The sequence below is a fragment of the Lolium rigidum genome, chromosome 4 (assembly GCF_022539505.1).
Source record: "Lolium rigidum isolate FL_2022 chromosome 4, APGP_CSIRO_Lrig_0.1, whole genome shotgun sequence".
Taxonomy (NCBI): domain Eukaryota; kingdom Viridiplantae; phylum Streptophyta; class Magnoliopsida; order Poales; family Poaceae; genus Lolium; species Lolium rigidum.
In genome coordinates, this window is record NC_061511.1 from 22,086,696 (window position 1) to 22,100,258 (window position 13,563).

General features: G+C 41.4%; 1 long non-coding RNA gene across 1 annotated transcript; it reads left to right on the forward strand.

The window, feature by feature from the left end:
• Positions 1-1,186: 1,186 nt before the first annotated feature.
• On the forward strand, positions 1,187-1,907 carry LOC124708887. The gene is made up of 2 exons (XR_007005361.1): positions 1,187-1,337; positions 1,600-1,907. It is a non-coding gene; the product is annotated as an uncharacterized LOC124708887 (long non-coding RNA).
• Positions 1,908-13,563: the final 11,656 nt, after the last annotated feature.

The following is a 13,563-nucleotide window of genomic DNA, read 5'->3' on the forward strand; positions in this document are numbered from 1 at the left end:
GTTTTAGGGTTTAAGGTTGTATAGTTCATATATTCTTTATGCGAAAAAATTCTACTGATTTTTCTTTGGGATACCACTCTTTAGATCGCCTTGAAGAAATATTATATTCTATTTTCTCTGATTTCATTGCTGCTAATAAAAAGGCTTTTGGATAAGGTAGTGTAGACCATCACCTATGCATTCCACGGCGACAGTGCTGAGTATATATGACAGCTTCTGATGTTTGTGACTGTCTGTGCATGACCTCGGTCTGCCAGTCACTATGGTGACCAATTGAGTAATTGACCACAGGTTGATAGACTGGTTCTACCATTCAGCTTAGTAGTCAACTTATTCCTTTTGCTTGAATCTTCTTTGATAATGAATGACAAAAAGATTCTGGATTGTTTCTGTAATTGCCTTTCAAGAAAATGAACCCTCCACGTGCAAATATGTAATTATCCCTTGAAAGATGCTAAATTAAATTAAGATGCACAACCTAAGTAAATGCCATGTTTAAATGCTAAAAATTAAATTAAGTCTTTGTTTGACTGACATATACAAATGTTGAGTTCTCAACTGTTCAATAAAAAATAGCATTGTTTTGTTTTGAATTTGTTAATCCATCCCAGTGCTGAGAGCTCCTGCACTGTGCGGGGTCTGGGGAAGGTGTTAGTGGCAAGCCTTACCCTCACGAAGTGCAATGTGAGGAGACCGCGACTCGAACCTGGGACCTCTCGGTCACAGGCGGTGAGGCTCTACCGCTGCACCAAGCCCGCCCTTCCAATTTGTTAATCCATCCCCCGCAAAAAAAAAAGAATTTGTTAATCCATGAGCATTCTTTTACAATCTGTTATGTCTATGCTCCCAAGTTGTTTGTTGCTGAGAAAATTTGATTTTCGTGAGGGGTAGATCAAAGGCAATCTCCTGAACTAGGTGCCATCCAAGCTACCTTTCATGGTTCTCTTAGATTATTTGCAATATTGTGTAGTTTGTGTCATGTATCTATTTCTTAAGAGCAAATGCACTGTCCTAAATTATTATAAAGAATGGAGAAGTCGTGGCATGCAGTGCGTCTCATCCTGCTAATGGTTTTCCTCTGTGATTTCCTCTGTGCACATGGCAACACTGACGGTAGTACAATCTTATTACATATTTGTAGTTTGAGGATAGAACTGTCGGTAGTCCTTCAGCTTGAACTCTTCTTGAGAGAAGAAATTTAATATTTGCGATTATCAATCCTCTCTGTGTTGCAACAGGTCAGAGCTTATAGTATGCCTACTGCAAATGTTAATGCAAAATTGATGTTTTGAACATTTGCTCTCTATCTCTACAGCTTCGTTTATTGCAATCCTTAAGTATGTCTACTGCAAATTTACTCAAATGAATTTCCTTTTTCCCTCCCATTCCGTAGTATCTGATACTTTCTCTGCATTACTACCGATTGAGTTTGTTCATTTAACTTAAGAGTGGAATTAACCCTGAATTGCTGACTGATGTACTGATGCGTACCTCTTTTCTGTTGAGCATACTGCACCATTTGCTAACACAAAAAAAGTTTAAATTGGAGCTTGATTATATTTAGCTAGCTAGGCTGATATTAGCTTTAGTAAACTGTAGGTATATAGGAGATAGGATGGTTGCCAAAGCTAGACGTAGAGAAAGGATGGGCCAGACAGCCAAAGGGTCACCTCGACAACGTGCATGCACGGTGGTGCCCTGCCGTGGATGTTCCCAAGCAGGCAAGTGGCACAACCAACTCAAAAGGTGTGAATCTGATTGTGTAGAATTCAGTTTGAGCAGTGCCTCTTAGAGTCAGTTTACAGAGTGAATGACAGAAACATATGTGATGTGTGGATGATAACAGTATGCATGCCCATGTTGTGTGTGCATGTTTTGGATTGAATGCATGGTGCTGGTCCTGGATTGTTGTGTTTAGATAAGCATTGGATATTTATGTATGTACCATAACTGAGTTAGGAATTTCTTCAATATCGTGAGAAACACATTTGTCTGCAAGGGTGGTACATCAAGTGTAAAATTAATGACTCTTCTGGGTATTGCTCTTTCTTACCTGTCCATTGGTTATATCTGAGTGTGGGGCCGATCATTGGGTCTACATGTTATCTTGGGTTCCCTTTGAACTTTTTACTTTTTTGAACTTCTGTGCAATTTCAGTTGCACTTGATTTCTGTTGTTCGGGTTGAATGTTATGTATGTTGTTTCCAGTTTCCAAAAGAAATGTCTTCCGGCCTTGACCGTTACCAGATCTGCGTAAAAGTGTTTGTCCAGATTCTCCTCGCACGGCCGCGCCGTGGCAATCTTCCTTGTTAAGTATTATGGTCGTGGGGTTTTCCTTGAAAAATACTTATATGACCTACTATTTCTCTTTTGCCTTTGCGTTGAAATTGTCATATCTAATTGCAACACCTTGATAGAATGTTGTGTCTACAATTATACTAAAACATTTATTAAATTTCAAGCTAATGTTTAATACTAAATAAGCTAAAACTTATAATTTAAATTTTGCTCTGATTCTGCCATTTGCGCGATAGCGCAATGTATCCCCAAAACTATTCCGAGGGGCGTTTCCATCTGGTCATCCAATCCCCAAAACGATTGTACTCGATGCAAGAGCTCTGCTCCAACCTTCGGTACTAAAATAAGCCAAACCCTATGGTTAGCCTCCGCCATTTGCGCGATAGCGCAACGGGTTTTATTTGAAAGTTATTAAAACATCGTGCATAGGTACACTTAAACATTGCGATGAAAGACAAATGTGCAAGTGATGAAATAAGAAATCGCAGCCACTTAACCCATAATATTCCCGTGATAGCAAGTGGATTACGCAAAGGAAAGTGGAAGAGATATCGAGAGCATTACCCACATGAGAGTTCAAGGGCCGTCGAGCAATGCGTTAACACGCCCCGTCGGATACTATTGTACTCGATGTAAGAGCTCTGCTCAAACCTTCGGTACTAAAATAAGCGGAACCCTATGGTTAGCCTCCGTCATTGCGCGATAGCGCAACGGGTCATCTAGTAGAGGTAAATGTTTGAGCTTCACCTCACAACAGAAGCCACCGCTCAATATTGAATAGGCAAACTAATGCTAGGATTACAATGTGAACTAATTTATGTGATGTATTCTACGTGGCAACCGAGATAAAGAAAAACAAATTCATATCATCATGCATACACCTATAATATAATCTACAACGTCAGAATATTTTTTTCGCGGCAACGCGCGGGCTTTGTGCTAGTATTAGTAAAAATTAGTAACAGATTCTCTCTGTTTTTATGTTTCACTCTTTTGCGGCCGCCTCTTCGCAAGTCCGTGATATCCAAAATATATTTAGGTCAAGACGACTCCATGTGCGTAAATAACGGAATTCCCTCCGTGGCAGTCGACCGCGCCCGCGGTCGAATCTTCCGCGCGAAGCGCTCCGGCTGTCAGATTTCTTGTTGTTTTGCATTTTAATTTCCAACCAGACCATGTGCGCACCGTGCACCTTGCATGCATGTGGGCCACCGTGTTGCTAGCTGGTGGATGCCCCTGACGGACCTGGCCGAGCATGCGCGCTGCCAGAACTGATCCTTGTGCATGCTCAGCTCACTTACTGAACCGATTAATTCACTCTCCTACTCCCTACAATTCCCTTTATATTTTTTTGCAACAAAAATATTTAACTTCCTAGAACTCCTTTTTATTAATTCCCTTTATTATTTTCTCTTTTCTCTTTTCTTTTTATTTTTTTTCCGTTTTCTTGTTATGTTTTTTATCAAAACTTTGGGGCTCACCTCTTTTCTATTCCCTTTTTACAATTCCCTTTATATAGTTATTTTTGTGCTTTTTACTAGGTTTTCTTTTACAATTCCCTTTCTACAATTCCCTTTTTAAAATAATTTTATATTTTGATTGTTATGTTATTTGTATCATAATTCATATTATTTAGACTATATTATATTTTTAATTCCCTTTTTCGGGCTAGTGAGTTTTATGGGGGAAATAACGGGTGGGAAAACCACTTGCAACTCAAATAAACTACCACTTGCAACTTAAATAAGCTACTACTTTTCACTAAAATTAAGTACCATTTTTATCAAGGTTATTAATTTTTCAAATAAAATTAGCTTTTTCCGGGTCGATAACTTTTCATATTTTACCATTGATAAATAATGGTCAGAGCGGTTGATAAATTGTGAGCTAAAAATTTTCCCATAATATTCTCAATTAAATTATTTTTCGTGTCGATAACTTTTCACATTTACCATTGATAAATAACGGACGGAGGGGTTGATAAATTGTGAGCTAAAATGCTTCTAAAATATTCTAAATGAAATTAACTTTTTAGGCTGATAACTCTTCACTTTTGCCATTGCTAAATAACGAATAGAGGGGTTGATAAGTTATGAGCTTAAAATGTTCCAAAAAGTATTATAAATAAAATTAGTTTTTTTGGTCGATAATTTTTCACATTTACCGTTGATAAATACTGGACAAAGCGGTTAATAAATTGTGAGTTAAAAATGTTTCCATAATATTCTAAATTAAATTAGTTTTTGGATTGATAACTTTTTCACATTTGCCGTTGATAAATAACGTGCAGGGGGCTTGATAAATTTGGGAGCTAAAAATATCCCAAATTTATTCTAAATAAAATTAGTTTTTCGGGTCGATAACTTTTCATATTTACCGTTCATAAATGGGTTTGATAAATTGTGAGCTAAAAATGTCGCTAAAATATTCTAATTAGCTTTTTCGGGTAGATAACTTTTTGCATTTACCATTGATAAATAACCGGTGGAGGGGTTGATAAACTGTTTCTTAATTTTTTTAAATAAATTAACTTTTTGGGTTGATAACTCTTCCCATTTACTATTGCTAAATAATGAACATAGGGGTTGATAAATTATAAGCTCAAAATATTTCCAAAAGTATTCTAAATAAAATTAGCTTTTTGGGTCGATAATTTTTCATATTTACCTTTGATAAATAATGGGCGGAGCGGTTGATAAATTGTGAGCTAAAAATATTCTAAAAATATTCTAAATTAAATTAGCTTGTTTAGATCGATAACTTTTCACATTTACCAATGATAAATAATGGGTGGAGAGGTTGATAAATTGTGAGCTAAAGAAGTCGTCTAAATATTCTTTTGGATCGATTACTCTTTACATTTACCATTGATAATTAACGGGTAGATGGGTTGATAAATTGTGAGCTGAAAAAACCGCTTAAATATTACGAATAAAATTTAGCACTTCTCGATAAATTTTTACATTTACCGTTGATAAATAACGTGTAGAGAGTTTGATAAATTATGATCTAAAAACCGCTAAAATATTTTAAATGAAATTTGGCTTTTCAATTTGCACATGGGGTAGAGGGTTCTATAGAGTCAGTACAAAAACAAGTCCGTCTCCTGTATGTACACGAAGCAATCAGGTATTTGGTGGTCAGCCCGAGCTGTGCCGCGTGCTATCCCAGGTGGTTGCGGGTTTGACTCCCCGAGGGAGCAAATATTGTTTTTGGGTAGCCCGCGGAAAGGGAACGATTACAGACGAAAAAGGAAAGGCGGGGAATAGTTAGGAGCCCGAAAATGGATTGTCGGAAATCGCTCGCTGGGACGCCTCGGAGCGGTCGACCGCCAACTAGGGCGGCCCGTAAATAACTAGGCAAACTGAGCAATGAGGTAGCAGGTGCGTCCTAGACGTACCCCAAGGTGACGGCGATGCCATGGCCTCTCATGGCCAGCCCTTGGAACTCTAGGTCCACGTCTTGTTCTCACATCGTGCTATTTTTCAAGAAAATGACAGGGCAAAAGTTAAGGTCTATTTGGCATTCGAAAGGTTCCTGAAACTTAAAATGGATTGTCGGAAATCGCTCGCTGGGACGCCTCGGAGCGGTCGACCGCCAACTAGGGCGGCCCGTAAATAACTAGGCAAACTGAGCAATGAGGTAGCAGGTGCGTCCTAGACGTACCCCAAGGTGACGGCGATGCCATGGCCTCTCATGGCCAGCCCTTGGAACTCTAGGTCCACGTCTTGTTCTCACATCGTGCTATTTTTCAAGAAAATGACAGGGCAAAAGTTAAGGTCTATTTGGCATTCGAAAGGTTCCTGAAACTTAAAATATACACAATACAAAGTCTTCATGTTCTACAGCATTACAAAAAAAAGGAACTTTTTTGGAAAATTCCTAAAATAATTGTTGAACCTTGCATGTCATACAATTATAAAATATTTTCATATAATAAACTTCAATGTTCGTGGATACATTTTACATGTATCATGCTTCAGTTTTGAGGTAACCGAATGTTGGCTATTCTTACATTTGTTCGTCCCATGGGGCGGCTTGTGTGATGACCCAGCGTACCACTGCATGGTGTAGTACACAAGTCGTTGACATAACACAAGTGAAACACTGTTCCACTCATATTACATCTCTCAGAGTGGTACAACAGAAACATATGCGAGTCCAAGGCATGTCTATAGAAGGATACACAAGCTGTTTACAGAAGATCAACATAGCCTCCTACTTTACAGTGAGGTAAAACTTCAAATAAAGTTCCAGAAGAACGACTCGTAGCCTACTTATAACTAACTCAAGCTTAAGAGCTACTTGTCTTGCTATAGACATCTAGCTACATAGGCGCTAGGATTAGGGAAATGTTCCCTTCTATTACTAGTCTAAGTTTCCACTCTAGCTGATGCAGAAGTTGACTCCATTGACTTCTTTGATTGGCTTCTTCATCTTGTTGCAGTTGACTCCTTTGTCTTCGAGTTCCACGGTAGTTTCTCCTTCGGTGCCTCCATAGCTAAGCAGGGGATTTAAAAGTGGGATGAGTACGAGCGTACTCAACAAGTTCATATGAGGAAATAGGTGTATCATGCACTAGCTACAGCCATAGACCAGAAAGTCGTAGGCGAATGCAAGTTTTCATAAACATTTCTTCAAAAGGTTTATTTTATTCTGAAAACTATGCCCGTCAGTCTTCACAGGTTGACTAGAACTTCATAGAGTTCCTTTCCTGCCGCGTTCGCAGTTCCCTTCCCGGAACAGGGAGTGACAGTCACAATTCAGTGTCCTCTGCAGAGGTGCGTTACTTTTCCCATAAGAGAACTTAACCTTGTTGCCAACCGGGCAGCTGGCACCGTCCACACTTCCTTTGGTGTGAGGTCAGGTATAAGAACCAAGCCAATCACTGCCTTCTCCGCAACCCTGCAAACCCACCCTTTTGTCCATCCGTACACCCCCGGTAGACATCTCCCGATCATACGGCTTTACCCACGGTGTGCTATGGACAATCCCTCATAGACAGTAGAGCCTCTCATCCAAACGTCCGGATGGGGATTTTAAAGGATTTCCCAACCTACGGCAGTGTTATCTCCAACACCCCGCCAGGCTCTATCAAGTCCGTTGGCGTGCAGGAGGGAAAAGATACAGCTGACTTCCCCAGAGCCATTATAGATCTTATGGTTAACGCGATATGTACGGCGCTAGAATCACTGGACGGCATTGGTACTTAGTCCTAGATGAGTAGTACCCGTGCAATGGAACCTCCACCAATAAACACATACCATGGTTCCATTGCCCACCACATAGTCATATTCATAATTGTAAAGTAATATTTTGCTTTTCAATGCATGAGTGATAAGTATAGTACTTTGCATTTAGTTTGATAAAAATAATCAAATGACATGAGCAAGCGATGAACTTGCCTTTCTTGACTGCAAGATTATGCAGGCAAAAGCTTCGGTACGTGAGAACTCCAAATTCTGAAATATCATCATTGTCCGGTAAGGACAATGTTTAAAGAACTGGCAAAGATGCTATAATGCATAGTATGAGATGCAATTGTCCCGAGCGTAACCTAACCTCATTGATTTAGGATGGATGAGTTGTAAAGATTTCTTTAGGGTGTGTTGCACTTTTAGGATGATTCTCAAACAAGGTTCTTATTAGGGTTGATGATACGAATAGCATAAGCAAGTAATATGATGCAACATCACAAGCATATATTCAAAGGATAGTAGTGGAATAGTATGTAAAGAACAATTGTCAATTTTATGTTCTACTGGACATGGTTGATGATTATTTATACTATACTTCAAAAGAATAACTTTTGAAGAACATGTTAATTAAGAAGTAATAAGTATTTCAACTAAGACTAGGGCTTCTAGGGTTTGATTGACCTTTGTTCTTCAAAAGAATAACTTTTGAAGAATAGGTTAATAAGAATGAGAACTACTATAAATAGAAGCTATGGCTTCTAGGGTTTACTATTGGATTCATTTAGTTCTCTAATAGGTACTAATTGGTTCTGAAGTAAAATGGTTTTATATGTAGCAAGTATTTGTAGGTTTATCACCATGGTTGATAATAGGTATTCTATCAAGGGATGGTTATCAAAGTGGTTTCATCAGTTAGCTATTAGGGTTTACTATGGTTTCACATTTGATTCACTAAGTAACCACTAATGGCTTTTAAACTAGGTGGTTTACTACTTCATAAATAGGTTTAGTTGGATAGGAGTATGTGTTGTGAATTATTACAAAAGGTTGGTACTAGGGTTCATTATTATGGTTTTACTAGGGTTTAATGGTTGAGGTTGATCCTAATGGTGTGCTATATAGGAGTGGTGATCAATGACACTACTCTGATTAACAAGCTAGGGTTTGCATCTAGGTGGCACTAATTGGATCATATAAGTGTTAATAAAAAAATAAAGACATGAAATAATGATCACATGTAAAGTGATGTGGTTTTATTTTAGTAGATCATGATCATGCATGCATTTGTTTCTAACTAGGGTTCTATAGGTATAGATGAAGTTTATATAATCATATGGGCTAAACCCCTAGGGTTTTAGGGTTGCAACTATTATGGATGAACACATAAAATAATGGGACCAAGGTCTTACTTAAATTGAAACTAGAGTTTCTAAATTATGGTACAACTCTTAAAATGATGATTGGCAATATAGATGTGGTATGTAATTACTTTACAACAAAATTAATAATGGTTTTAGCATTTTATTAATTTTCACAAGAATTAATAATTAGGGTAGCTCCTATTTAGGTTTAATTAAAACTAGGGTTTAACAATTGTTATTAGGTTAATTAACTTGTTAACTAAAGATGTTTAAGTATACAAGTTTTTGAGTTACCAAAATAATATTAGCATTTAGTATTTTCTTGATTTATTATCATTTAAAGAAAAATAGGAAATATCAATTTGCAAATTATGATTTATGAATTAACACTAATATTTAAGTGGATGCAATTATGATAAATAAAATTAATCTTAATATTTTATTTAGTTACTGAATAGCTATTATTTTTTCTTTAAACTTGAATAATTATTGAATTCAAATTGTGTTTTTAAAACAAATGAAATGGCATAATTAATAGGTAAAAAAAATAAGTGAATTTTTATTTTGACACACATTTTTATTTTATATTTTATTTGAATAGAGTTTATTTTTGTGAGCATTTTGATATATTATTTATATTTTTCTGAGCTAAAATGAATTTTATCTTTTTCTGCAAAGTTTCAGATATTTCTGGTTTTAAATTAAAACAGAAATACTATTTGTACCGATTCAGATCTACCCACAGAGACAGACAGGTGGGCCTGTTGACTGAGTCAATTGCCACGCGGGCAACGACCAGTCAACAGAGCTGAGGTGGCGATGCCACGTCAACCTCGCCGGAGAGAACGCCGGTGACGCTCCGGCGAGCGACGGAACAACCGTTAGGGACCTCCAGAGGCAACCTAAATAGGTGCGGTCGAACCAGAACTTGATGCGGAGCAAACGAGCGTGAACGACACCACCCAATGGTCACCGGAGCAACTCCGGCGAGCATCTCTGCGGCGGCGGGTTCCGGCCAACTATCGGTTGCGAGCTACATACGGATCTAGGAAGCGAGATCTGGCTCATTAGATGCGCGAGCTCACCCTGAATACGACGGTGTGGTCGACGACGACGATTGCTGACGGAGACGACGAGGCTTTCGCCATTCCCGGCGATCCGCCGCAAGGGGAAAATCCAAAATTGGCGTCGCTCCGAACTCCCCTTGATGCTCTACTCCTCCAGGGTACTCCTTGAGTCCAGGCGCTCCTCCCGGACCAAGCTATGAGCTCGGGGGTGGCTCCGGCCGACGGCGCCATGATGGTCACCGGCGACCGATGGAGGAAGAAACCGAGGGTTAGAGGGATTCCGAGAAGAAATGGATGGGCGGCAAGGTGCTAGGGTTTCTCGGCGGTGCTCTAGGCATATTTATAGGGCAAGGCGAGGTCTGGTTCGTTGGCTCGCTGGCGGTACTGGCCGAGATGCAACGGCGACGGTGAGCTGAGTGTGGGCGTGAATCTTGATGCGAACGGATAGGCTCGGACGCGAGAGGTATAGGGAGGGGTTCTGGAAGCTTCTGCGGCGTCCGGCGCGTCCTTATCGTCGTCGAGGACGTGGCCGAGTTCCTCCTCTGCGCTGTCGTCTCCGGAGAAGAAGAAGATGACGACTTACTTCGCACGAATTTTAAAGCAAGCCGAAACGGTATCTGGGCTGGTGCCTGGGCTGCTTGGGTTGATTCGGTGGGCGAGCGTTGGGCCGCTGAGGTGGTTGATGGCGTGTATTTCACACGTTCGTTGGGCAACCCCAAGAGGAAGGTATGATGCGCACAGCAGCAAGTTTTCCCTCAGAAAGAAACCAAGGTTTATCGAACCAGGAGGAGCCAAGAAGCACGTTGAAGGTTGATGGCGGCGAGATGTAGTGCGGCGCAACACCAGGGATTCCGGTGCCAACGTGGAACCCGCACAACACAAGCAAAGTACTTTGCCCCAACGAAACAGATGAGGTTGTCAATCTCACCGGCTTGCCGTAACAAAGGATTAACCGTATTGTGTGGAAGATGATTGTTTGCAGAAAACAGTAGAACAAGTATTGCAGTAGATTGTATTTCAAGTAAAGAGAATTGGACCGGGGTCCACAGCTCACTAGAGGTGTCTCTCCCATAAGACGAACAGCATGTTGGGTGAACAAATTACAGTTGGGCAATTGACAAATAAAGAGAGCATGACAATGCACATAAATATCATGATGAGTATAGTGAGATTTAATTGGGCATTACGACAAAGTACATAGACCGCCATCCAACTGCATCTATGCCTAAAAAGTCCACCTTCAGGTTATCATCCGAACTCCCTCCAGTATTAAGTTGCTAACAACAGACAATTGCATTAAGTATTGCGCGTAATGTAACTAGTGACTACATCCTTGAACATAGCACTAATGTTTTATCCCTAGTGGCAACAAGACATCCATAACCTTAGTGGTTCTTGTCACTCCTCCAGATTCACGGAGGCATGAACCCACTATCGAGCATAAATACTCCCTCTTGGAGTTACTAGCATCAACTTGGCCGGAGCATCTACTAATAACGGAGAGCATGCAAGATCATAAACAACACATAAGCATAACTTTGATAATCAACATAACAAGTATTCTCTATTCATCGGATCCCAACAAACGCAACATATAGAATTACGAGATAGATGATCTTGATCATGTTAGGCAGCTCACAAGATCCGACAATGATAGCACAATGGGGAGAAGACAACCATCTAGCTACTGCTATGGACCCATAGTCCAGGGGTAGACTACTCACACATCACACCGGAGGCGACCATGGCGGCGTAGAGTCCTCCGGGAGATGATTCCCCTCTCCGGCAGGGTGCCGGAGGCGATCTCCCGGATCCCCCGAGATGGGATCGGCGTTGGCGGCGTCTCTGGAAGGTTTTCCGTATCGTGGCTCTCGGTACTGGGGGTTTCGTCACGGAGACTTTTTATAGGCGGAAGGGCAGGTCAAGAGGCGGCACGGGGGCCCCACACCACAGGGCCGCGCGGCCAAGGGGGGGGCCGCGCCGCCCTAGGGTGTGGCCCCCTCGTCGCCCCTCTTCGTCTCTCCTTCGGACTTCGGAAGCTTCGTGGAAAAATAGGCCCCCGGGCTTTGATTTTGCCCAATTCCGAGAATATTTCCTTACTAGGATTTCGAAACCAAAAACAGCGAAAACAACGAATCGGCACTTCGGCATCTTGTTAATAGGTTAGTTCCAGAAAATGCACGAATATGACATAAAGTGTGCATAAAACATGTAGATAACATCAATAATGTGGCATGGAACATAAGAAATTATCGATACGTCTGTTGACTGCCAAAACCCACCGACGGGCAACGGCCTTGTCAACACCGTAGAGCCGGGAAGAGCCTAGAGCTGCGGCTGGCTGAGACCCCTCCGAGCGACGGCCCGCAATGCTCTTCTGGTCACACGCGGCGATGCGAAGTGCAAGGGTGTGCCACCCGACCTATACCCGGCCGGGAAGGTGATGGGGATGCCTCGCTTAATTTCTGCGCAGGCATACATGTAAACGTTAAATACGAGCCTCGATCGGCTCTCGGGTTATCGTGTGAATCGGCTCAAAGAGCCGATCCACCCATGATTCGTACGGGGTGCACGAATACTTGGTGGTCCCGCTTGATCAAGATAAAGCTAATGAGATCTACGACGATTTAGGGTTTTCACCGCATAATCGGATCATCCTACTCCAGGTTGGGCCTCGCGGCCACGCACGGTGCTCGTAAGCCGATCCTAAACAAGGCCTAAAAACCAACATGAAGTTGATCCTCGGAACATCCCGTTTAGGACTTGCGAACGCCACCCTACGTGCCACTGGATCCTCCCCCCTTTGTCAGGCCTAACTATTGCAGATATTAAACTAATCCTTGTAGAACAAGGAGCAATCGTAACGGATCAGATCTACTAAATAATGATCAAGCGGGTGCCGCCCCCACACCCGAGATAGGCGTGAGGGCGGCTAGATATGCAAGGGTTGCACTACGCAAGCATGCTTAAACGAAGAACAATGCTAACCCTAACACACCTAATGATAACTACGTTGCTCGCCATCAAAAGCGCTTCAAGTACGAGCAACGCATGAACAACGTGGGCTTAGTGCTGCCTAGATCGCAAGATGCGATCTAGGCAGCATGTCGCTACTCGATAGAAACCCTCGAGACGAAGGAGTTGGCGATGCGCCGAGATTGGTTTGTTTGGGGTTGAACGTGAGTTGTTGTTTTTTCCATAAACCCTAGGTACATATTTATAGTCCCGCGGACTTTCTAATGTGGAATTGCACTAAACCGTGCACGAGTAAGATTCTATCTCTAAACTAAAATACGATCTAATATGTTACAGATACACGGGCAATTAAGCCCAACTTGGTATAAAAGGCCGATCCACATATTCCTTCTATATATATATTTCTCCAAACCATCTCGATCGCGGCCCACCTCTGACTTGGTCAAATTCTGGTGATAACACATGCCCCCCTGGTTTTGGAAATATCATTTCCAAAATCATCATGCTATTCTCTCGTCGGGTCATGTCGTGGTATCACCGTTGCAGTATCCTTTGTCTCCTCATATTTTGCAGTGAGGAGCCATGATGGCGATAATAAGGGCAGCGAGGATGGCATCAGTGGTATGCACACAATCGGCTCTCCTTGAGCAATCGGTTCTTTAT